The sequence below is a fragment of the Mustela putorius genome, unplaced genomic scaffold (genome assembly GCF_011764305.1).
Source record: "Mustela putorius furo isolate JIRA1106 unplaced genomic scaffold, ASM1176430v1.1 tig00537284_pilon_pilon_pilon, whole genome shotgun sequence".
Lineage (NCBI taxonomy): Eukaryota > Metazoa > Chordata > Mammalia > Carnivora > Mustelidae > Mustela > Mustela putorius.
In genome coordinates, this window is record NW_025422422.1 from 3,152,401 (window position 1) to 3,174,116 (window position 21,716).

General features: G+C 40.3%; 1 long non-coding RNA gene across 2 annotated transcripts in view; it reads left to right on the plus strand.

The window, feature by feature from the left end:
- Positions 1 to 21,716, plus strand: part of LOC106005200 — a 40,635-nt gene that overhangs the window by 11,970 nt on the left and 6,949 nt on the right. Inside the window, exons 3-5 of one of the 2 annotated variants that reach the window (XR_001178404.2) lie at positions 8,165 to 8,258; positions 13,675 to 13,737; positions 16,202 to 16,393. This is a non-coding gene — a long non-coding RNA (uncharacterized LOC106005200). The remainder of the gene's footprint in view (positions 1 to 8,164; positions 8,259 to 13,674; positions 13,738 to 16,201; positions 16,394 to 21,716) is intronic. The other variant, XR_001178405.2, reaches the window with a different exon arrangement.

Consider the following 21,716-nt stretch of genomic DNA (forward strand, 5'->3'; position numbering starts at 1 on the left):
TTTCAGGCCAGAAAGACTTGAAACATTCACTAGGGTTTACCCTCTGGCTAAAAGTTGTGATAACAGGGAATGCACACAGTGTCATTCCTTTTTGCAAATGCTAATCTGCCTCCAGAATATTGCTACTTTTGTTCTGCTCCAGTAATTGTAGGTGGTTGTTTTAGTTGCTGTTGTGTGTGTTGCGCAGAATTTATAGGTTTAGTACCATGAGGGACCAGTCTAGTAGAAGCTAGTAAATTATACTGGCAGCAAACATCTTATCTTATTTTTGAAATGATATTTTTGTTGTATATATGTTGACTGAAGAATTTTTAAAAACATTTCAGCACTTTTAATATATTTTCACTTTATCATCTGACTTCCATGTTTCTGTCTTGTTATTACTCTTATTACTTCTCCATATTTGTATTGTGTTTTTTTTTCTCCTGTGGATATTTCTAATATTTCTCCTTTATATTTAATTTTATAAATTTGAATATGACATTCCTAGGTGATTTTTTTGTTATTTTTTATTTTACTTGGAATTAGTTGTACTCTTTTTATCTGTGGATTAATTTCTTTTACCCATTTGAAAAATTCTCAGCCAATATAACCTCAAACATTTACCTTCCTTATTTCCTCTTTCTTTTTTCCTGGGACTCTAGTTTCAAGGATATCAGATTATTTGATATTTGTCCTCTAGATTTTGGATGTTCTGCTCAACTTTAAAAAAATTATTTTTCTCTTCCTTCTTTTCTTCCTCTTCTTCCTTCTTCATATAGTATCAGGTGACCTGTCTTCAAATTCACTGATCCTTTCTTTGCTTTATGTAGTCTGGATTCCTCCTTTTTCATGTAGTAATTTTTATGGAATCGTACAATATATAGTCTCCTTTCACTTAGCAGAACAGATTTGAAGTTAACTACATTATTGCACATATCAGTTTGTCCATTCATTTTAATTGCAGAATAGTATTCAATCACATGGTATACCACAAGTTTGTTTATTCATACCAGATGATGAACGTTTGAGATGTTGCCAGTTCTTGGCAGTTTTGAATAAAGTCTCTGTAAACATTCACACAGAGTTTTTATGTAAACAGAAGTTGTAATTTCTCTTGAGTAAATATCTAGGAATGGGATGGCTGAGTCATATGGTATGTATGATAGTCAAATTTGTAAGAAACTAAAATTGTTTCCAAAGTGGTTGTACGACTTTTACATTCCCACTAGTAAAGAATTAGAGTTCTGGTTACTATAAAATCTTAGCAGTACTTGATATTGTCAGGAAAAAAATATATATAACCATTGTTGTTGTAGGTTTTTCAGAGCTTTTATTTGCTCTAATGGCATATGAATGCTGAGCAACTTTTTATATGTTTATTTTTCACCATTTCTTTGGTAAATGAAAATAACTATCCTAGGGTCATAAAATGAATTGAGAAATGTTCTCTCATTTTTTATTTTTTAAAAAATATTTCATTTATTTTTTGAGAGAGAGAGAGACAGAGACAGCATGAGTTGGGGAAGGAGTAGGGAAGAGGGAAAAGTGGACTCCCTAATGAGCAGGGAGCCTCACCTGGAGCTCCAACCCAGAAACCTGAGATCATGACCTGAGTTGAGTTGCTTAGCTGATAGCCATACAGGCATCACTCATTTTAGATTTTCTTGAACAGTTTGTGTAATACTGGCATTTCACCCTTAAACATTTGATAGAATTCACCATTGAAACCAACTGGGTCTATGGTATTTGCATGTGTGTGTGTTGGTGTGTGTGTGTGGGGGGGTGGTTGCGGGGAAGGTTTCTTAACTACAACTTAATTTATTTAATAAATATAGGAATATTTAGGTTAGCTACTTTTTCTTTGCTGAGTTTAATAGTAGATATTTCTTAAGGAATTTGCCTATTTTATATAATGTATAGAGTTTATCTACATATATAGTTGATATAGTATTATCCTTTTAATCCATAAGCTCTCTAGCCATGTCTCTCTTTTATTATTGAAATTAGCAATCTTTTTTTCTTGTTAAATCTGGCTAGAGATTTTTGAATTTTACTGATTATTTGAATAAACCAGATTTTTATGTCATTGATAGTTTTCATTGCTTTGCTTTTCTGATATCAAAATTTCATCAGTTTTTGCTGTGTGTGTGTGTGTAATCTAATAGTTGTCTTTTGTAATAGTTGTCATACTTGAGTTTGAGTGTATTTTTTTCTTTCTAAATCCTTGCTGAAGTAGTGCCTCAAAAATTCTTATAGTGAAGGCCTATAACTGTTAAACTATTTTTTATTTTGTGTAAATGTGCATGTCTTTCTGTTGCCATTCCAAAATATACTTTTGTATATAAAATTCCATATTTGGCTATCTTCTTGTGCATTTTGAATACTTTTACCTACCACTTTCTGCCTCCTGTCACTCTGTTGTTAAGTCTGCTCTAGGTCATACTGTTGAAATGTGGTAGTCTGTCTTTTTTCTCTGGTTGCTTTTATCATTTTTCTCTTTATTCTTAATCTTTATGATACCTGCATGTGACTATGTTTTATTTTTTTAGTTATTGAGGTAAAATGTTAGTCGACAAATTTATGTGTTCTTCCAGTTCTATAAAATTTTGTCTTTCTGTTTTCTTACTCTTCTATTCTCTTTATTTAAGATACACATTTGAAAATTTAAAAACTCTGTAGCTTTTATATTTCTTAACTGATATCCTAGTTAAATTCCTTTGCACTATTTTCCAATTCCTTTTGCTGTATCAAGTCTGGATAGTCTTTCTCATCTAAGTGACTCTATTTTCCACCTCCTGTTCTCGTTCAATTTCTGCCCACTTCTGTTTCATATTTTCCCGTTTGTTTCCATAGAAATTGTTCCTTTATATCTTTGATATTCCTACACAACTTTATTTTTTAATTTTTCTTAAGCTGTTCTATAAAATTAATTTCATATAAAGAGAACAGCTTTTCAATCTGCTAGTATTTGGCTGTCTTTCTTACCATAAGATAAATTTGTGCCTTTAACATTTTCATCTTAGATTAACTTGAAAGCTTACTCTGCCCTCTAGATGTGTCCTTCTTATCCTATAAAGTTTGAAGTTTCCATGCCGCCTCATAGCTCTACTGAGACCACACATAAGCTCCATGTCTGAGGCACCTCCACATTCCATTCCAGTGGCACTTTTGTGGACATGACAAATGCTGTCACTCAGCCAGCAGATAGCTTGGTTCCATTTCTAGTATTTGTGCTCTCCTATATCCCTTGTCCTATGAACCTGAGCTCCAGGCAGAATCAATTACAGCTTCTTTTGGCCTCATGTCCTGGTGAGAGCTGCCCTTAAGGCACTTTACTGTAGGTGCAGACCCGAGCTTTAATCTCCCAGTTCGTGTGGAGCACCTTTAATCTGTTTTGCCCCATGGATTACTGGCCACCACTGCTTTGGTTTGGATCACAACCCAGAAGTCCTGTGGCTTCAGCTCTCCTCATTGCTTTGCATTTAAGTTCTATTTCAATCTATAGTGATGTTTAAGTTTTTGAGCCTAACTCTTCTCTTTTCGGATTTCTCTTTTTGTACTTAATTTATCACTGCTGTGTCTTTAAAGCTGACAGAGGGTACTAGACATACACTTGATGTCATCTCTATCAGAAGTCGTCTTGTCTTTTTATAAGTAGAGATCTGAGACTGAGAAGAGGGAGCTGTCTGGTCCAAGGCCCTAGAATGGGCTTGTCCCAGAGTATGAGCGGGTCCTCTGGTCTCCCACCTCCAAGCTCCAGGACCTTTTCACTGTCTGCAGGGACTCAGAAACTGCGCTGAAGGGCAAGACTCAGTGCCGAGCTGCTTCCTGCTGTCTTGCGGGAAAGGCTAGGAGGCTGGGGAGAATCCCCTGATGTCTCCTGAGAAGGTGGAGAATGTGTTTACCAGATTTCATCACCCCCAAATTCTTGTCTGGCTAAAACCCTTTTCTTTCAGCAAGCTATCACAGTCCGAGGGAAGCACACCACGGTGTGTGATGCCACACACAGCTGATGACCTTCACATTCAGCACGACTGGAAGCCCTAGAAATGGTGTTTTCCCTTTGGAGGCAATGTGGCTTCCTTATAAAGAAGAGATATAAAGGGAAGCTATTGATTTTCAATTCAAAATGGGCAAATATTTAATTGGGTTCTGCACAAACATAATACAATTATCAGTTGAAAAGTGTCACTCAGCTGAACAAAGAAGGCCTTCCGTGTGGTATGTGGTATGTGCAGGACAAAACAAAGTAAAACCTGGCTGCTGATTGGACACCCATTCCTCATAATATTCTGGGGCTGTGTGATTACGGGCTGTCTGATGAAACTATTTTACAACTCCAAAGTCTGTAAAGAGAAAGCTATCGAGAAAATTCCCAACTGAAATCAAGATTTTAAAATTCAAACTAGAAGTTAGGTATTTTTTCCTCCTTTTCATTACTTTAAAAGTTAGCTAGAAATATACTTCTGGTCTCTCTGGCCTAGCAAATGCACTTGAGGTTGAAAATGACTCAAGGTTCTCCTCACATTCCGGTGGGGCTGCCGTGATGCCCCGAGACCTCTTACTCCTGCAGCTCCCTGCTGGTTCCATGTCCAGAAGGCTCCTTTCTCCCTCATTTCTATAATTCAGAGTTCCAGACAGAACCTGACACACTCAGCAAGCTGCTTTTCCTTGCAAAACATGTACTGGGAGACGATTCAAGTTCCACGCACCTCTCACCACCCAGTAGTGGTATGAGTGGGCATTCTGCCGACCGAGTGCCGGAAGGAAGGTTGCTGCAGATAAAGGGCAGCCACAAATCTCAGAAGATTGTCATTCCTGAGCCCAGCGCCAGGAAGGGGTTATTTCCCTTGCTATGTCCTAAGATTACCGTGTGCAGCAATGGACCGATGTGAGCTGGCCAAGGGGGGAGTGTTTAAGGGATCACGGCAGTGTTTGTCTAATGCTTTGAAGATAAAGGTGAAGACAATTGGGCACATTCCTATTCTTGCAAATGATCTAATAATTACTGTAATAATTATCCTCATGCAACAATAGACATATTTGAGAACATTGAATTTCATGAAGTATTGTGCGTCCCTCAGCAGCGGTCGGGCTCATTGTGAGTAACAGTGCTGATCAAATAACGGAGCGCCGCAAAGCCGCTCTCCTCACTCACCGGGGCTCACATTGAGCTCCCTCTCTCACACCTTGCAATCACATAACATACAATAGCAAATACACTCCAGGAGGCTGGAGGGAGGCCAGGGAGGCGAGAGGGCCCCACTCCCAGGTCCTCTGGCTCTGCCTGTCAAACGGTAAGTGAGTATCTCCAATGAACCAGCTAATATCTTTGTGTTCAACTGACAGGCTGTTTTGACATTATTAGACACAGCCAAACAAAGGATGAAAACCAATTGGTAGCCACGTTTCACAGTTCCTGGTTGTAGGCACAAAGCAATCAAACACACCTGCCAGAAAGCCTGAAATGTGGGCTTTCAGCCCGGCGTTGTTCAAGATCTCCACCAACCCTTCCCTCCTTCATGAAGTTTTTCCAGCTAAAGTAACCGTGGGACGAGTCCCAGCCCTATCCAAATTGCAGGGTGAGACTCCTGTTTTGCCCCAGCCCTCATAAACAGGTGCTCAACCTGTTTAACCCTAGATGGCAACAGGCCACCCAGTCAGGAAGGTACAGGGAATGATAGGGGGATTCTTAGGTATAGAACATGCTAGAACTTAAGAGACCAGGCCTGCAGGTGGGAAGAAAGGGTCAAATATCAGGAGGGATTTTTTTTTTAAATTAATTAATTTATTTTCAGAAAAACAGTATTCATTATTTTTTCACCACACCCAGTGCTCCATGCAATCCGTGCCCTCTATAATACCCACCAACTGGTACCCCAACTTCCCACCCCCTGCCACTTCAAACCCCTCAGATTGTTTTTCAGAGTCCATAGTCTCTCATGGTTCACCTCCCCTACCAACTTACCCCAACTCCCTTCTCCTAACACCCCAAATATCAGGAGGTTTAATCCTCTGCGGGCTCTGTGTTCAACCTAATTTCCACATCCCAGAGCTTGAAAGCCTGACACTTAACAGGTTAAAGAGTTTTAGGGCAGACAAGGTGGTACTACCTTACATGATGGGAAGTAAATTTGGAAGTGTTGATGGTGTAACAATGGATCCAGAAGAGTTTTGAGTCAGTTCAGAGATAATAAGTCAGAAAAGAAAAAAAAAAAAAAAGAAGAACAGAAAAGAAGCTGTTATGTTCTGGTATCTCCCCTTAATCCAGGTCTCTACCAATGGACCTCTTGATGTCCTAATTAGAGAAAGAATCCAAGCTGGAAGGATGGTGGTCCTGGTGGCATGTGTCTTTTCTCTGATGTGGCAGGAAAATTCAGGTTTGACCTGTATCAGCTCTGCCTGAGACACAGGATCCTGCCTTCCTTTCTGCCTCCAACCTTTCTGGGACACTCTTACTGGAACATAAGTATGGGTCTTGCTTCAAGCACGTCTCCATCTACTGTAGGTCAATATCAAACAGCCAAACAAATGATCAGTGAACTTTAAAAGTTCAGCAACTAACAGGGCCTTAAAAAAAACAAGGAAAAAGGAAAACAGTGATAATTTTCCCAAAGCACTGGAGATTTAGACCTGGAGTAAAATCTCATCTGTGTCACCTAGAGCAAGTCACATAGGACTTCCTTAGGAGTTAAAAAAAAATACAATAATACCATTTCTCTTAGCTTATAGAGTTAACATGAAGGTAGAATGAGGTGATCTGATTTACAAGTTTTGCTTTTGGTGTATTTGAAAATGTCTTTCTATGTATGGATGATGAAAATGGTCTACTTTGTTAGCAGTTTAAAGTTTTTGCTTTTTTGGGGGGGGTTTCTTTTTTGGTGTGATTTAAACAATGTCATTTTTTTTGTCCCTTTACGGATAGCCTCTAATACTAATACCTTTCATAAGAGACTGTCTTTCCCTAGTGACTTATAATGTGATTTTTGCTCTAATGCAAATCACCGGTAATGTGCAAGTTTGCTTCAGGGCTCTCTCTTTTGTTCACTTGTTACTTTTCTTTTATGCAAATATGTCACTTTTTTTTTTTTTTTTTTTTTTTTTTAAATTTCTCTAGCTCTAAGGTTTGTCTTGATTTCTGTTGGGAGAAATTCTTCCCTCTCCTTCTCTTGACCTGCCTCCTTGTCTTCCTTTCTTCTCCAAAGATGTTTGACTCTTCTTAGATATTCCTATTCCCTTCTGTATTTTAGAAGTTATTTGAAAGATTCCATCTCATAAAAATCTTGTAATTTTAATATGAACCCCTCTCATATGCAGGTTAATTTGGTGGATAATTGGTATTTTTACAAGATTGCATTTTCCAAAAATGAACATTGTATTTTCATACATTTTATCCTGATTGGCTTAAGGTCCTTCAAGGGAATTTTAAATTTTTTCTTTGTAAATATTTCACACATTTTCTTTGCCAGACTGATTTCTAGAATCTTTAATGATCATATTTTGATTGGTTCCTGTCAGCAGATGGAAAAAATATTAATTTATATTTGCTGATCTTCTGTTCAACACACTTGCTTGTATAAATCAATATCTCAACTAGAAACAGAAGAAACACTCAGAGAGGCTGATTTGAGAAGAGTTTAGTGAAGGGCCTGTTTACAGGGGTGTGGGCTGGGCATCACCACGGATAATCACCATGGATTAAATACAGCAGTCTGGGGCTAGTAATAGTAAGGCTCAATCCTCAGCCCTCTACCTGAAGGCTAGAGGAGGGAAGAATGCCTGGAACAGGACATAGGGAGGTCCCCAAAGGGGGTCTGCCTGACGAATTAGGACATCGGTGGAGGGGATCCACTGGCCAGCAGCAGCTACCCAGGGTTGGGGAAACAGTAGCCTGGCTTTACTTTCCTCCGATAGATCTCCTGCCTTGCCTCTGCTCTCCCTCTCACCACTGGCCAGATCTGTCTGAAGCTTGTAGAAGTTAGTGCCACGGAGCACAGAGAGAGTGGGGAAGGGTGTGGATGGGTGTGAAAGCACAAGTGGAAGATAACTCACATGTTGCCGACTTCAGTTAGTTTTTATAGTTTGTCAGTCCTCTCGTATTTTCCAGATAGAGATCTGTGACGTGTTCAAATATTTTTCTCTATTGATCCTTAAACTTTTTCTTGTCTATTTCACTGTCTAGGTCCTCCAGTGTAATGTGAGCTACTAAAGATCACGACAGTGAATTGGTTTGTCTTGTTCCTGATTTGAATGAGATCACTTCTAAAATTTTACCAGTAAGTAGGCTGCATGCTTTAGTATGGATTTTTTTTTTTTTTTTTTTTTAGTAAGTTAAGTTGGCTACTTTCTGATCCTAGTAAGGGTTTCCTGTTGTTGAAAAAGATCATGAGCAGATTGTTATATTTCAACATACATTTTCATACCCCTATTAAACATATTTCTCACTGTGTGAGTGTGGTTAATTCCATTATTATGTTTGTGTGTGTGTGTATGTGAAAAAATACCCTTGCATGTCTAGAATAAATTCTACAGTTATGATGTATTCAAAAAAATATGTACTGCTATTTTTGATATGTTAGTATTTTGTTTAGGAGAGTCACATCTATATTCATAAGTGAGATTGCCTATACCTTTTTTAATGATCCTGTTTTCAAATTAAGTTTACACTAGCCAAATGAAATAAGATACATATGTTTTCTTTATTCTTGTCAATTTTGAGTAAAATAAGAATTACCTGTTTTTTGAAGGTTTGATAAAACTTCTTTTTTTTTTTTTTCTTGGAAATTTTTTTTTATTTTTATTTTTTATAAACATATATTTTTATCCCCAGGGCTACAGGTCTGTGAATCACCAGGTTTACACACTTCACAGCACTCACCAAATCACATACCCTCCCCAATGTCCATAATCCCACCCCCTTCTCCCAAACCCCCTCCCCCCGGCAACCCTCAGTTTGTTTTGTGAGATTAAGAGTCACTTATGGTTTGTCTCCCTCCCAATCCCATCTTGTTTCATTTATTCTTCTTCTACCCACTTAAGCCTCCATGTTGCATCACCACTTCCTCATATCAGGGAGATCATATGATAGTTGTCTTTCTCTGCTTGACTTATTTCGCTAAGCATGATACGCTCTAGTTCCATCCATGTTGTTGCAAATGGCAAGATTTCATTTCTTTTGATGGCTGCATAGTATTCCATTGTGTATATATACCACATCTTCTTGATCCATTCATCTGTTGATGGACATCTAGGTTCTTTCCATAGTTTGGCTATTGTGGACATTGCTGCTATAAACATTCGGGTGCATGTGTCCCTTTGGATCACTACATTTGTATCTTTAGGGTAAATACCCAATAGTGCAATTGCTGGGTCATAGGGCAGTTCTATTTTCAACATTTTGAGGAACCTCCATGCTGTTGTCCAGAGTGGCTGCACCAGCTTGCATTCCCACCAACAGTGTAGGAGGGTTCCCCTTTCTCCGCATCCTCGCCAGCATCTGTCATTTCCTGACTTGTTGATTTTAGCCATTCTGACTGGTGTGAGGTGATATCTCATTGTGGTTTTGATTTGTATTTCCCTGATGCCGAGTGATATGGAGCACTTTTTCATGTGTCTGTTCGCCATCTGGATGTCTTCTTTGCAGAAATGTCTGTTCATGTCTTCTGCCCATTTCTTGATTGGATTATTTGTTCTTTGGGTGTTGAGTTTGCTAAGTTCTTTATAGATTCTGGACACTAGTCCTTTATCTGATATGTCGTTTGCAAATATCTTCTCCCATTCTGTCAGTTGTCTTTTGATTTTGTTAACTGTTTCCTTTGCTGTGCAAAAGCTTTTGATCTTGATGAAATCCCAGTAGTTCATTTTTTCCCTTGCTTCCCTTGCCTTTTGCATTGTTCCTAGGAAGATGTTGCTGCGGCAGAGGTCGAAGAGGTTGCTGCCCGTGTTCTCCTCAAGGATTTTGATGGATTCCTTTCGTACATTGAGGTCCTTCATCCATTTTGAGTCTATTTTTGTGTGTGGTGTAAGGAAATGGTCCAATTTCATTTTTCTGCATGTGGCTGTCCAATTTTCCCAGCACCATTTATTGAAAAGGCTGTCTTTTTTCCATTGGACATTCTTTCCTGCTTTGTCGAAGATTAGTTGACCATAGATTTGAGGGTCTATTTCTGGGCTCTCTATTCTGTTCCATTGATCTATGTGTCTGTTTTTGTGCCAGTACCATGCTGTCTTGATGATGACAGCTTTGTAATAGAGCTTGAAGTCCGGAATTGTGATGCCACCAACGTTGGCTTTCTTTTTCAATATCCCTTTGGCTATTCGAGGTCTTTTCTGGTTCCATATAAATTTTAGAATTATTTGTTCCATTTCTTTGAAAAAGATGGATGGTACTTTGATAGGAATTGCATTAAATGTGTAGATTGCTTTAGGTAGCATAGACATTTTCACAATATTTATTCTTCCAATCCAGGAGCATGGAACATTTTTCCATTTCTTTGTGTCTTCCTCAATTTCTTTCATGAGTACTTTATAGTTTTCTGAGTATAGATTCTGTGTCTCCTTGGTTAGGTTTATTCCTAGGTATCTTATGGTTTTGGATGCAATTGTAAATGGGATTGACTCCTTAATATCTCTTTCTTCTGTCTTGCTGTTGGTGTAGAGAAATGCAACTGATTTCTGTGCATTGATTTTATATCCTGACACTTTACTGAATTCCTGTATAAGTTCTAGCAGTTTTGGAGTGGAGTCTTTTGGGTTTTCCACATATAGTATCATATCATCTGCGAAGAGTGATAATTTGACTTCTTCTTTGCCGATTTGGATGCCTTTAATTTCCTTTTGTTGTCTGATTGCTGAGGCTAGGACCTCTAGTACGATGTTGAATAGCAGTGGTGATAATGGACATCCCTGCCGTGTTCCTGACCTTAGCGGAAAAGCTTTCAGTTTTTCTCCATTGAGAATGATATTTGCGGTGGGTTTTTCATAGATGGCTTTGATGATATTGAGGTATGTGCCCTCTATCCCTACACTTTGAAGAGTTTTTGATCAGGAAGGGATGTTGTACTTTGTCAAATGCTTTTTCAGCATCTATTGAGATTATCATATGGTTCTTGTTCTTTCTTTTATTGATGTGTTGTATCACATTGACTGATTTGCGGATGTTGAACCAACCTTGCAGCCCTGGAATAAATCCCACTTGGTCGTGGTGAATAATCTTTTTAATGTACTGTTGAATCCTATTGGCTAGTATTTTGTTGAGTATTTTCGCATCTGTGTTCATCAAGGATATTGGTCTATAGCTCTCTTTTTTGGTGGGATCCTTGTCTGGTTTTGGGATCAAGGTGATGCTGGCCTCATAAAATGAGTTTGGAAGTTTTCCTTCCATTTCTATTTTTTGGAACAGTTTCAGGAGAATAGGAATTAGTTCTTCTTTAAATGTTTGGTAGAATTCCCCCGGGAAGCCGTCTGGCCCTGGGCTTTTGTTTGTTTGGAGATTTTTAATGACTGTTTCAATCTCCTTACTGGTTATGGGTCTGTTCAGGCTTTCTATTTCTTCCTGGTTCAGTTGTGGTAGTTTATATGTTTCTAGGAATGCATCCATTTCTTCCAGATTGTCAAATTTATTGCCGTAGAGTTGCTCATAGTATGTTCTTATAATAGTTTGTATTTCTTTGGTGTTAGTTGTGATCTCTCCTCTTTCATTCATGATTTTATTTATTTGGGTCCTGATAAAACTTCTTGATATGGCATCCTGGTTTGTATGTTTTTGACTGTTTATGCCATTTGTTTAATAGTTACACATGAATTTGGGATTTGATGTATTTTGAGTCAATTAATGTTTTACTATATTTTCAAATTATTGATGTAATATTATGCTGAATGTACTTTTATGATGTCATTTAAGTTTTATGTTTGGTTATGACACAATTTACATTTGTCATATTGTTTGTATCTATCTGCTTCTTTTCTTTTACTCGTTTTCCCTGATTAACTTTACCAGAAGTTCTCTCATCATTCCTTCTTCATCCCTTTCCTGCTTCCTGTTATTTCAGTTCTCTTTCAGTTATCAATCATCTCAATAATTTTTTTTATTTTATAAGTTTTCTTCTTACCTCTACTTTTGACTTTTCAACACCATCTCTGGATTTACTTCTTTCCTTTTAAGCTAAAGGTTATAATTAGTTTTTTTTAGATTTTATTTATTTATTTGACAGACAGAGATCAGAAGTAGGCAGAGAGGAGGCAGCAGAGAGAGAGGAGGAAGCAGGCTTCCCGCTGAGCAGAGATCCCAATGCGGGGCTCGATTCTAGGACCCTGGGATCATGACCTGAGCTGAAGGCAGAGGGTTTAACCTTCTGAGCCACCCAGGTGCCCTTATAATTAGTTTTGATCTTTATTTTTTTCTACTACATAAATGAGAGACTGTGGACTCTGAGAAACAAACTGAGGGTTTTGAAGGGGAGAGGGATAGGGGTCGGGTGACCCTGGTGGTGGGTGTTAAGGAGGGCATGGATTGCAATCCATGCAATCATGGAGCACTGGGTGTGAAGCATAAACAATGAATCTTGGAACACTGAAAAAATAAAGTTTAAATAAAAAACACACTAAAAAAATAAATATGTAAGACTTCACATTTTCCTCTGAGAACTTTTGAGATGCCAGATGCCCCATAGAAATAGTTATATGACCATGACTACAACAACTCTCATGGAAGTTATTTGTAGGTATATATTGCTTTCTTTGTAATTCAGTTCTAAATATTTAAATTTCTATTATGATATTTTTCAGCAATATTGTGTTCTCAAACTGCCAGGGTATTTTCTTTTCTCTTTTTCCTCCTTCCTTCCTTGCTTTTATTGGCTAGATTGTTTTCTTTTTTCTGTTTCTTCCCCCTAGATATTTTAGACATTCCCCTTCATACATTCTGTTGCTGTTCTTTTGGTGCTACTCTAAAATTCCTTACCATTCATACTTCAGTTAACAGAGTCCAAGGTTAATCAATATCCTTACCTTCCTTCTGAACCTCTTTCTTGTGGGCATTTCAAAATTTAATCTGCTTTGCATTTAAACTCTCCCAAATACATTATTTTTATTGGTGGTATTTTTAACAGTTAATGCTAATTTAGATTTGCCAACGTGTTCTGACTTTCTTTCTGCTCCACTGATTTTATACCAAATATTTTCAATATGTCACATCTTCAGTAAATTGGAACATCAAGGTTACAAGGTTCATTTCAGGAAGAGGGTGTACCCTTGGCAGTTCTCCTTGATAGTCTTTTTTTTTTTTTTTTTAAGATTTTAATTTATTTATTTGAGAGAGAGAGATCACAAGTAGGCAGAGAGGCAGGCAGAGAGAGAGGGGAGGAGCAGGCTCCCCCCTGAGTGGAGAACCCAATGCGGGGCTTGATCCCAGGACCCTGAGATCATGACCTGAGCTGAAGGCAGACGCTTAACCCACTGAGCCACCCAGGCACCCTTCCTTGATATTCTTTTAAAAGCCACTTCTGTTCCACAGAAAGCATCATGGTGATTTAGCTTACAAGACAATGTGGATTTGTCTTATATCTGCTTCATCAATGTCAAACCTCAAAAATCCCAACTAACTAGGAAAAATTCTGTCAGAAATACAGTCCATATAGGAAGGAGATGTCATTTTGTGACCACCCCAAACCCTATTCCTCCTTTTTCTTCAAGGTGTGGCATCAGATGTCTGCTAACAGAAGTCTCTGGGTTTAATGGAATGAAGAAGAATGATGTGTAAGCTGTATGTGCTTTGAGTAAATACGGTACTTCTGGATCATTCGAAGCCCTTTTTCCTGTTGACTCTGGCTGCCAACAGGATGGTCCTTCAGTTTTCAGGATCAGATCTGATGTGTGGATAAGCTGGTGATATACTTGAGGATTTTGGTAGTCTACACATATAAACCGAATACCTCAGCCTCTGTGTGTGTGCGGGGTGTGTGTGTGTGTGTATGTTAGAAATCTGTATTTTCCTCATATATTAGGCCCTTCTTTAACTAAGCTGTGCTACAGACACGTTGTGCCCTTAGCCTGAGGAAAAGAGAAACATTTTGAGGTTTGATTTTTACAGCAGTGGGTTTTCTGACACCCCAGTAGCTGAATAATTTGGAAGTTATTGTGGCCTTATATCTCAATACATCTCCAAATCTAAATGTACATGTTAATGGATAGGACTGTGTGTTTAACGCTTGCAATGTAGACAGAAGCTGACACAGGAAGCATTTTGTTTATTGTAGGCAAAATATCTGGCTTCAGCTTTTCATTCAAATTGTCATTTGTTTCTAATTGTCAGGGTTATGTAATAAATACTCCATCTTCTCTTTAAGAAAATGAACCATTGATAGTGCATTTAATATAGATTACATGGTAAACTTTCAGCTCTTTTAATAACTGACTCATCTTTGCTCCTGCTTTCTTCTTTCGTGTTTGGTGTGTGTCTGGTGTTAGAGTAATATGCAGCCTTTCTTCCTTTATTTTTTTTTTTTTAAGATTTTATTTATTTATTTGGGAGAAAGAGTGAGAGAGAGAGAGCATGAATGGGGAGAAGGGTAGAAGGAGAAGCAGACTCCCCGCAGAGCAGGGAGCCCGATATGGGGCTTGATCCCAGAACCCTGACAGCATGAACTGAGCTAAAGGCGGACGCTTAACTTACTGAGCCCCTCAGGCACCCCTGCATCCTCTTTTAGACCATGAACTCCCTGGAAACAAGAATTGATTTTATTCATTTTTGTGTTTCTCCTGGAATGTTACGCAGGGTTTTGCAAGCAAGGGAGGATGGCATTAATGCCGGCTCAGTGAGTGCTTGAGTGGGCATTATTGTCCCCTGTAGCCCTGGTACTTTGGCTCAGGATCTAGGGATGATGGAGGGTGCTTCATAGAACCCTTCCTGCAAGTGACGGCTAGCAGCCCAGGTGGCCCGCCACAGATGCCCGAGGAAACCTTCCTTCTCCCTCTCTCTGTCCTTGCCAGGATATGCGAAAGGAAAGGGCTGGTGGCAAATTTGCATACTGAGTTAGTTTATAAACACATCATAAATACAAACTCTCACGAGTTCTGTGTCTGAACATTGCACACCTCCCTCCCCACCTAATTATATTGCATAAATCTGCGGGTGAAAAAGATGGAATGAATCTTCACAAGTTCTGTGAGTATTTAGTCACCACTGTATTTTATATCAGCCACACTCTTTTCCTTGGCAATGTGTCTGCATTCTGTGCGTTTACTGCCTGGACACAGTCCTTCTTAATACTTAAACAAAGTCTTAGCTAGGCATATGCAGCCACGGTAGTAATGGGAGGAGAGTAGGAGCCATTTACAACTGGCGCTTGTCCAGGAGACAGACACAGTCATGCCAGTGACAAGAGGAAACGGAGTCTTCTCCGCTTTAAACTCTGAGTGTGCATAATGAACAGGGAAGTGGGGGAGGGGGGCACTGCCCAGGCAGAGAACCAGATAAGGTGGCGGGACCATTCCCAGTCTTGCCTCTGCCATACACCTCGTAAACTGATAACTTGGGGTAGAATTTCCCAGCCAGCAACTGGAGAAGAAGTGGGTTTTATAGCAAATCGAGACAGGCTGACAGCTCCCAGTAAACAGAAAATAGGTCTTCTTTGTAACCTGGATAGGAAGTCGCCGTCTGCCTCCCCGTGTCTTGTCTTGGGCACGGATCTTGTGCTAGTGTGTCAGAAGCTGACCCACAGAATATAATAATGATAAAATTAACAGATAGGTCACAGTTATTGAACGCATACCAGGTGCCAGCAACTGTGCCCAGTGCTTTATAACGATTTTATTTACTTATTAAAGAGAGCGAGAGAGAGAGAGAGAGCACGCGTGCTCAAGCAGTGGGAGCAGCAGGCAGAGGGAGAAGCAGGCTCCCCACTGAGCAGGGAGCCTGATGTGGAACTGGATTCCAGGACCCTGGGATTGTGACCTGAGCTGAAGGCAGATGCTTAACTGACTGAGCCACCAAGGCACCCGTGCCCAGTGGTTTATACACATGAATCTCATTTCATCCTTTGTAAAAGTCCCTTGTACTTATTTTGATTTCACAGATAATAAAGCCAAAGCTCAAAGAGGTTAAGTTGTTTTCCCAATGCCTCCCCAGCTAGTGATGGGCAGGGCTGGGCTTATGAGTCCAGCTTAGTTGGTGACTGCGCCTGCTCTTCACGATCTTTCCTGTGCTCTCCCACCCTTCTAGAACCCACGACACCCTCTGCGGATGACCAGCATTCCTCGTACCGCAAGATTCTGTGCTTCCTTGCTGAGGCGTCTCACCCTGCTGGACTATGAACTCCTTGGAGACAGGACTCCTCCCCTCTCTGTATCCCCACTGCCTAGCGTGGTATCTGGTGCAAAGAAGGAACACAGGAGATGTGTGATGAACGAACCAGTAAGTAAATGACACAAACATTTGGTAAGGGGCTTTTCGTCAAAGAGCCCTGATTGCTGCTTGCTGGTAATCTCTGCCCCAGTAGGGAAAATCATGTCACATAATAGGATTTAAATTTATTTTTATTGTTTTTATTTTTAAAAAGATTTTTATTTATTTAAGAGCGAGAAAGAGAGAGAGAGAGAGAGAGCACATGCACATGAGCATGAGCTCGGGGAGGCGCACGGGGCGAGGGAGAGCCAGCTCCCTGTGGAGCAGGGACTTCTGTCTGGCTAGATCCCAAGACCCTGGAATCATGACCTGAGCTGAAAGGCAGACGCTTAGCCAACTGAGCCACTCAGGTGCCCCTAAATTTATTTTTAGATTTAGATGACAAATCAATTTTCTTGGTAAAACAGTCAAGAACTAAAAGCATCAGCAGAAGGAAACAAAAGGTTCTCTTTGGGAACAGACAATTTGACAGAAGACTGAGAGCATGGTTAGGAACCTGAGGTGGTCAGTCTGCCAAGGTCAAGCTCAGAAAGCCTCACCTCTCTTGTGTTTCAGAGCCTAGAGTAAGCTGTTTCAGTGCCTACTGACAGCCCCCTCTCGGGGTTTAAGTCAGCTACCAGCTGGCTGAGTTATAGCTGCTCCAAACCTAGGTTTCATTCCTTCTGAGAATACCAGGTGACGGATATGGTCTCTGGTTGCTTCTTCAGAAATACAGCTGTCACTTTGCAGAGTATGTTGGAGAAAAGCTACACCCCATGCAATCAGTAGGTATGCTCTGTTTGTAAATGCTGAGCTCAGAGCAAAGAGCAGACAGCTTCAGGCTGGCTCTGTGGAACTCCCCAAGAGGATTTGCACACACCCGGGCCTTCAGCCACACTAGTTAACGGTTCTCACCAGCTCCTTCGAGAGGGACCACTAGGTACTGAGGTCAGTCTGGAGTGTGTGCTTCACCTGCTGTCAGCAATAAGGACCCAGGGTAAACTATTAGGTTCTCACAGGACAATGGATCCAATTATAGGTTTCCCCAGCTATCCAAAAGTAGACCGTTTCTCTGAAAATGTTCATAAGCTGAAATGGTGTGAAGCAAAGAAGCAATTCCTATTCATTTATATGGAAAAAAAAAAATTGAGTGTTTCCAGACCTCCAAAATAACCACTCTAAGGTTTTTGATACCACAGGATATGTATTGCTAAAGAAGGCACAGAATAAACCCAGATGAAAGGCAGATGGTCACAGACGCCGTCTGAAGCCAGGGTGGCTTGCTGCTGAGACGCTGCATGGGGTTCCTGGGAATGGAGCTTGGGGGGCCTTCCTGCTGCTCTTCTCCGTGTGTGCTGCCTCTCCTTCTCCTCACCACAGAGCAAATGCTGAATGAGATTTTCCCTTTTCACCTTTTTTTCATAAAAGCAGATCCTTTTCAGATTTCTTTTAGGTAGCAAAACCAGGTGCTAAGGTAGGTCTTTTTGTAAAAGTGATGTGGCATGATCACAACATTTTGAAAAGCAGAGGATACCTGTATTCTCCACTAAGCTTTGAATTCAAAGGTGGAAAGCTTTTCCGGTTTTGAACTGAATGGAGTCCATCCGTTTACTGGAGGAGAAAACCAAGCAGGCAGCCCTTTTTTGCAAGATGCTCTCTGAATGCCTGACATGCTGTCAAAGACGAGGGAGTATGCAGAGCCTGGGTTTTGTTTTTTCTTCAGATTGCTAAGAGGTCAGGTGTTTGGGGGTGGGGTAGGAGGCTTGTGTGGAAACTGTGGACAGGGTTGCAGAGACAGGCATGCAGAGGTCTAACTGCCCACCCCTGCCCCCCGCCTCCGCCGCCCTCCCAGTCAAGCCGTTCATCGCCCTGCAGTCCTGGGCTGTCCTGGGTGTGCCTTTGAGTGATGAATCTCAGATTGCCAGAAGATATCCCCCCTGCTTCTGTACTTAGAATAATAATACATGCACATGATACCAAATGATAGAAACTGTTGATTTCGGTAATTTTTAAGGTATCCGGAAGCATGTCTGGGGTGAACTAGGTGACCCGGGAAGTCAGTTATATACCTGCCCTATGTGCCGGCTGGTGTCCAGCATTTCCCAGGGAAGCCTGGTAACCTGATCTTTTTAGAAAGTGAATTTCCTAAAAGGCATGTAGTTTTACAGAGGGAGCCTCCTTTTCTGCTGTGGAATGCTATCCAAGTGCAAATTTCTGTGAGCGTATTAGTGACTCATAGGCGCAGCGTGAGTCCAGGGCGGGCGAGATGGAGATGTTTTCCGATCAAGTCACTGAGCGAGTGTGGGATGTGGGTGCAGCAGGGATGAGAATAAGGAAGCCACTGGTTCTTCTTTCCTGCGGAGTGTACGGAGATTTGGTGATCATTCGTCTCCTCCTGCCCCTCCTCCTGTCCCCTCCACACCCACGTGTCCGCACACACTGCCGTGCACCCTCGCACCCAAGCAGGGTGCAGACTCCTCTCCCAGTGTTCAGCCCCGAGGTTTCCCACAGCTGGAGTGGGGAGCGCCACCTGCGTGGTTCTGCTTTGTGTCGGCCGCACTGGCGCAGGCAGGCCTGGTAACCATCTGCCGAGGCAAGGCCCAGGCCTGGCCGGGAACCTCCAGCGGCGCGGCCCCTGCAGGCCCGGAGGAGACCTGGACACAAAGCAGGCATCCTGCCGTACCCGAGAGGGCCTGCTTCATGTCCCCGGTTCTTTCACACAAGGAAACCGCTGTACACATTCCCCTTCTGTCTTAATATTCATGTTTCTTTGTTTTCATAGCTGAGTCATCCTGGGAGGGATGAGCGGAGCATGACTCTAAATTCAGTGGCTCTGTCACTGAGTGCTGCCCTCCCTCCCAGCTTGCTGGCTTTCTCTCTCCCTTTTCTTTCTTGCTTTCCTTCCTTCCTCTCTCTCTCTTTCTTTAGTTCTTTCTCTCTCTTCCTTCCCTCCTCCCCTCCCCCCTCCCCTCCTCTCTTCTCTTCTCCCTCCTTCCTTTCTTTTTCTTTCTTTGCTCTCCCTCCCTCTCTTTCTGAAACTGCTCTGTGTCAGGCTGTGTGGAGACAAACCTGCACAGAACTCTAGTCCTGCACTTGAGGACGTCAGAGTCTAGTGGGCGAGACAAATACGGACTCATAATTGCAGCCCATGTGACGAGAACTCTTAGATGGGTGCATGGAAAGAGCCTTTCAGGCACAAAAGAGAAGCTACAAGCTTCCTCTGACAGAGTTTGGAAAGATTTTACAGAGGACTTTGGATCTGAGTTGGACATTGAAGAATGGCAGGAGTTTAAGGACTGGAGAAGTGGAAAAAGGTATAAAACCATGAGTAAGAAATCACAGTGCTTCTTAGAAATGGCATATTGGGGCATAAAAAGCAAGATTAAATTATTCTACCGTAGAATTAAAAACCAATAATGGAAAGGCCTCAGTAAAAGTCTTTGAACACTTGGAAATTAAAGAACAAATCCATAAATAATTTGTAAACCAAGGAAGCAATCAAAAGGAGAAAAGGAAGAATTTGGAACTGAATCAAAATATGCAACATTAAAATTTGCAGGGGCTCTGTAAGTGATATTGGGGGAAGAACTTAGAGCATTCAGTATCTATATCAAAAGAGAAGAGTGGTCTTAAATGATTAAGCTTAGTTCCTACCCCAAGAAACTAGAAAAAGAAGAAACTGAACACAAGGAAGTAGAACAAAAGAAATAGTAAAGATCAGAGCAGAGGTCGGTATAATTAATATCAGAAAAGCAATAGGGAAAATCTGTGAGACCAAACCTGCCTCTCTGAGAGGAATGATAAAATCAACAACCTCCAGTCAGATTGGTGAGGAAGAAAAAAAGGGAGAAGACACCACGTATAAATATAAGAAATGAGAAAGGTGGCACTCACTATAGGTCTTAGGAAGTCAACTAAGGTATAATATGAATAGGTTTATGATGACAAAGACACAAAACACCAGCACTCAAGATAGAGTAGATAAATGACCCTGTACCCATTTTTAAAAATTGAGTTTCTAGTTAAAAACCTGCCACCAAAGAAAACTCCAGGACAGGTTTGTTTCACTAGTGAATTCTACCAAACATATAAGATAGAAATATTACCAATTCTGCATATATTCTTCTAGAAAATTGAAGAGAATACTACCAAACTCACTCTATGAGGCCAGCATTCCCTTAATATCACAGTTAGAGATATTATAAGAAAATACCAATAGTACCTTTCATGAACATATTAAAAGTTAGTGGGTTGAAAACATCATGACTAAATTAATTTATCCAAGGGTTGACTTAGGTTGAAAATATTAACAGACTAAGAAAGAAAAAAGATGTCAATAAAAACATTTAAAACATGAAAAAATAAAACATCCATTCCTGATAAAAACTCTGTCAGTAAACTAGGGAAACTTCTTCTTCAGTTTGATAAAGGGCATTAATAAAATAATCCACAGGTACCATGATACTTACTGGTAAAAGACTGAATGCTTTCTCTTCAAATCAGGAAGAAGACAAAGATGGCCTCTCTGACCACTTCAGTTGAACTCTGTACTAGAGATTCTGGCCAGTTCAGTAAGACATTTGATGCAGAATATTTGATATCCTTTTGATATCCAACATCTTTACTGATGTTGGAGGGAAAAAGATCAATATCCAAAGACCAACCGTATTTCTGTATAGAAGAAGCAAATAATCAGAAGTTTAAAGAAAAAACAATGCCATTCATAAGAGCAGGGAAATATGGAATGCAAGGGGATACATCTGAGAAAAGATGTGTAAGACCTACACACTTACAATGGCGAGGAATGTCTGGTGACGTGTCAGATACCAACTATCTGTAATTGATCTACTGACTTAGTGCCATCTCCCTAGAAGCCTTAGCAGGTGTTTTTGTCAAAATTCACAAGCTGATCCTAAAAGGTATAATAACGCAAAGGACTTTGAGTAGCCAAAATAGACTTTTAGAAAAGAAGTTTGACAGAGAAAGAATTTGTGTATAAAAATTATGACACTATTTGTTGATACCAGACCATGGCAAGTCTTGAATTAGACTTTAATTATTTTAAAATAAGGAATCCACACAAAACCTTGCACACACATGTTTATAGCAGCTTTATTCTTAATTATCGAAACTGGGAAACAATCAAATGTCCTTCAGGCCATGAAGGTATAATAATCTGAGGAATATTCAGACAGCTAGATCCTATTTAACATCAAAAAGAAATGAGCTATCAAACCATGAAAACACGTGGAAAAAAAAGCTCAAATGAATATTATTAAGGGGAGGAAGCCGCTCTGAAAAGACTACATACTACATGATTCTGACTCTGACATTCTGGAAAAGATAAAACTCA